Raw genomic sequence first — 4,624 nt, forward strand, 5'->3', positions numbered from 1 at the left:
GACATTAGGAAAAAATTCCTAACTGTGAGGGTGGTTAATCACAGGAATAAATTGCCTAAGGAGGTTGTGGAAACTCAATTATTGGAGATTTTTAAGAGCAGGTTAGACAAACACCTGTCAGGGATGGTCTAGATATTACTAAATCCTGCCATGAGTGCAGTGGCTGGACAAGATGATATCTTGAGGTCCCTATGCATATTTTCATGTTGTTATCATTCAAGAACCTGTCTGGTTCACTTCAAATTTTTGCTTCTTTGTTTGTTTTGTGTTTTTTGATTGCTTGATTGGGTTAGTTGGTTTGTTGTTTTTAATGAGACTTTCCCCTCAATTAACTGTCCCTTAAGGGAAAAAAAATCCAACACATACAGAAACGCTTTCCTAGAGTCCCTGGCTCAGGGAAGACTTCAAATCAAGTGCTAATATGCTGCTTGTTAACCCTGCCTCCCACACACTTGTGGTGCTTAGACTCTTTAAAAGGCTTGTATTCAGGTATTATTCAAGCAGCATTTTTTTTAAACTAGGTGGTGTTAATACAGGTAAGAGCTTCTATGGGTGTGGAAAAGGAAATGGTAAATTTATTTTTAAAAGGTTTCTATAAAGTTTAATAACTTTCTCTTACAGCTGAAACCCCGTGTGAGAAAGAAGACTAGTCAGTAGGAAAATAAGAGTGAAAGTTTGCTGATCAGTAGTAAAGGGACAAAGGTAAGAAAAACCACAAACCCTTAACACAAGTCATGTTGGCTACCATTAAACTGTAGTACTCTACAGCTCCTTAGTGGGGTTGTCAAAACTCAGTGAATATCTTGAGTAATAAATTTAAGATTGTATCTTATTAGATTTAAATGTAATACTGAGACCACATGGCACAGTCTTGCAGTAAATGCTGTAAGGGCTGCCCTGGGTAAGCCAATGTATCTGAGCTCCCTAGTGTCACACATCATGACGAATTGTGTACATGAACAGTTGCTTTTTTTCTGAATTAGACTGTTAATGTGAGTAGTTATAATGTAGCTCAGACACTTATTGAAAACTGGCATCAGATTGCCATCCTTCATTTTACATTACAGCTCTAGTAACGCTGTCCAAAGGAAATGAATAGTCAGCTAAACATAGGGTCTTGTGAAAATTCACATTAATTATAATTTTGTTGCTTTTCTTGCATATTTGTAAACAGTAAATTGCTTCTGAGGAAACTTCTCTAATTCATTAATCAGTTTCCTGAGTTAAGATACCGAGATTCTAAAAATAATTTTCCCATGAGAAAACTGAAGTGGTGTGTGGTTTTTTTTGTTGTTGTGTTGTTTTGTTTTGTTTTTTAAAGCTGCCTCTTAAATGGAGCAGCTGTCAACTTGTTAATAAGTTGTACTCCTGTCTCCTTGAAAAACTGATTGTTCTGCAGTATATAATCTTAAATAGTACCCACCTTCAATATTGCTTGAAACGTCAAGGCTCATAGATTGGACTTCTCTGGTAATGTCTAATTACTTGCTGCTGGTAGTTTTGGACTGCCAAAAAGTTTGGAGGGCCTTTAGTGTCACAAATTTATGATAAATGAGAGTACATGGATGGAAGCTGGTGGTGGTGGCATCTTCCAAAAGCTCTGATCCTAAATGGTGCCCACTCTGTTGAGTGCGGAGGAAAAACACTTCTAGCTTCGGAGAGCTGATACTCTTGGAACAGGTCACACCAAGTAAATATTCCTCCCTCCCCTCCAAAAGAAAAATTTCCCAAGAAACAAATGTTCTTGAAACATTTCCCCCTAAAACTGTCCCTTTGTTGGAAAAACTGAGTTATTTTTCCCTATCTAGCTCTAGAAATGTGTGATCATGTGGTTACATAATGTAGCTATTTCTTGGTGGCTCATTTGTTGTCATAGCTATCAATAGTTGGCAAGTTTGTTGAACTTCTTGTGGGTGATGCATCAGAAGTGGGCCTTGAGGAATTTGAAGGAAAGGATAGGTTTTTTTAATATCAATTCAGGTAGGGTATCCATCAATAAGGAGGGGAAATAAGAGAGTTGGGAAATTTAGTGGGGGGAGCAAGTGAATGGGCTTTCAAAGCTTGCAGAATGGGGTAGAGGCAACATATATAAGGAGAGGCACTGCTGTGAAAGGTTTTTAAATCAGACAAGCTCAGATTTGATGGGAGTGAAAAAGGGGAGCCAGTTAATGTGTGACCTGGTCAGAACTCTAGGAGCAAAAGTGTCTTGGCAGCTGTCTGGTATGGAGCAAAAGGGGACTCTATGCATGATTGTCAGAAGCTGCAGCCCTCTGTATAACAGGGGGTGGGGTCTGAACAAGAGTTTCAGTGGTATAGGCCAAGTCTCTTTAAGACTCTTCAGCAGGAAGAAGAGACAGGAGTTGCACATAGGATGGATGTGAGGTTAGAGGAGGGAGAGACACTAGTAACCTGCATGGTGGGTGATTCCAGAGACTAGGGGTCTGGAGAAATTTATGGGATATCTGCCTTTGAATAATGACAGTTTACTGCAGGGAACTTCCTATAAACAGCTAGTACTGACAGATGGGATGCTGGATTAGAAGGACTACTGGCTTGATCGAGCATGACCATTCTTGCAGTCTTCATAAGGAAAGAACAGCAGGATCAGTGTTGACATGAGCTCCCCCTTTTCCCCCTTCCCCCCCCCCGCCCCCAAGAAGCTCAGTGGACAAGACTGACAGACACTTTTTCTTCTCAGATAGCATTGTACATCCAGGCCTAAGAGAGCCATGGCCAGCTGGAAATCCTATGTTGACCATTTGATGGCTGATGAGACATGCCAGGATGCTGCCATTGTTGGTTACAAGGATGTTCCTTCTGTGTGGGCTGCTGTCCCTGGCAAGATCTTTGCAGGCATCTCTCCTGTGGAGGTGAGCATGTTACTGGGCAACAATCGCTCTCAGTTATTTGTCAATGGACTGACACTGGGAGGCCAGAAGTGCTCAGTGATCAGGGACAATCTGATGATAGATGAAGAGTTCACCATGGACCTGAGAACAAAGAGCATTAAAGGAGAACCCACTTTCAACATTACAGTCTCCCGAACAACCAAAACTTTGGTTGTGCTAATGGGCAAAGAAGGAGTCCATGGAGGAAGTGTCAACAAGAAGTGTTTTGACATGGCTTGTTATTTAAGAAATGCACACTATTAATGTGCCAGCTGTCCACTTGGTTCTAATAAAGAGAGTGATTACTCTGACAATATTCAAGACTGCAACCCCCATCTTGCACAAAGGAAAGAAGTATAGATATCTTTCTGCTGCAAACTCTAACTTTACTGGTTGGCTTTTCAAAACTACAATGTAATGAAAATGAAAAACATAAAAAAAAAATTCAAATAACAAACACTATGGTGGCTTATTACAAAGGGGAAAAGACAAGTATTCTGACCAAAATTAGTTACACTTGTGACTCCGCTATTCAAATAGCTAAAGCTGGCTGGCTTATCAGATTTGAACACCTTGTGAAAGTGAGTCAGATACAACCAAATTTTGGTCAAATTGCAGACAGGTTCTGTTGGAAGTCTGCCTGGTTATGTGCCAGCTTGCCTCATAGGCTGCTGGAGAATGTGGGCTTCTGGTGATCCAGAGCTAAGAGCACAGGGGCACCAGGATCCACACCTCAACAAAAGCCTTGCCATGTGGGCTGTTCAGGGTCCATCTTGGGTTTCCTGGGTTCATGGCTCCAAGGCAGGACAGCCAATGCAGGGCTTCAAAATCTAGGTTCTGGGCATTGCAGCAGGCAGGCTGGAAGCCCTGAGAACTCTGGATCAAGCCTGGACTCCTGGGACTTTGTGTCCCGGAAGACCTGAGATGGGCTATAAGTGGCTAGGGGGCATCCCTGCCAATTGTCTGGGAGCCCTGGGATCTGAAGCAGTGTGCATGGGAGGGTTGCTTCAGACCCTGAAAGGCCATAAAGCTGCTGAGGGAACGGTTGGTTTTGCTGTGGTTGCTCATATTGAAACATCAGTGTTGCAGGGGGAAATATTGTTAGCATTTCTAGTCTGAGAAACCTGAAGAACAAATTCAGTTCCAAGTAGGATCAAATACCGATTTTTATATCCATTTCTCACAAGCAAGGAGTCCTGAGTTTCAGCCAACTCTAGTAATCATTTCACAGTAAAGTTAATGAAGGACTACTAGAAATATTCTAATCTCTTTTTAAACTTAAATCCAGGCAGAATTCATGTTTACATGTCATTACTTTTACTAGCCAGCATCCATTCTCCTTTGTGAAGCTCAACTCCACAACATTGGAGATAATCCTGCCAGCCCAAGATTTGACAGACAGTAAGACATTTCTAATATTGGGACCAGATCCATGCAATGGTATATATCCAATACTAGATATTACCAATAAATTGTAAAAGGGGAATCATCCAATGAGTTTCTTAAGAGGTCCCATAGGGATTTGTTCTTGGTCCAATAATTGTCAATATTTCTATCAATAATCTGGAATGCAACTAAAATTACTGCTGGTAAAGTTTGCAGTGGAGGGGGCGGGGTGAAACAATAGAAAGAGATGACGGAGAGTCCTCTACTAAAACAGTATAAAATTTGCCGAAACCAAAACTGTTACTGAACATATCATTGGGGAAGGTTTCTCTGGTCCAGAATGGAATTTC

General features: G+C 41.2%; 1 pseudogene; it reads left to right on the forward strand.

The window, feature by feature from the left end:
- Window positions 1-472: 472 nt before the first annotated feature.
- LOC137160207 (profilin-1 pseudogene) lies at window positions 473-3,345 on the forward strand (annotated as a pseudogene).
- The last annotated feature ends 1,279 nt before the right edge of the window (window positions 3,346-4,624 follow it).

This window comes from Emydura macquarii, unplaced genomic scaffold (assembly GCF_026122565.2).
Source record: "Emydura macquarii macquarii isolate MOO-44397 ecotype Brisbane River unplaced genomic scaffold, CSIRO-AGI_Emac_v2 contig_2171, whole genome shotgun sequence".
Lineage (NCBI taxonomy): Eukaryota > Metazoa > Chordata > Testudines > Chelidae > Emydura > Emydura macquarii.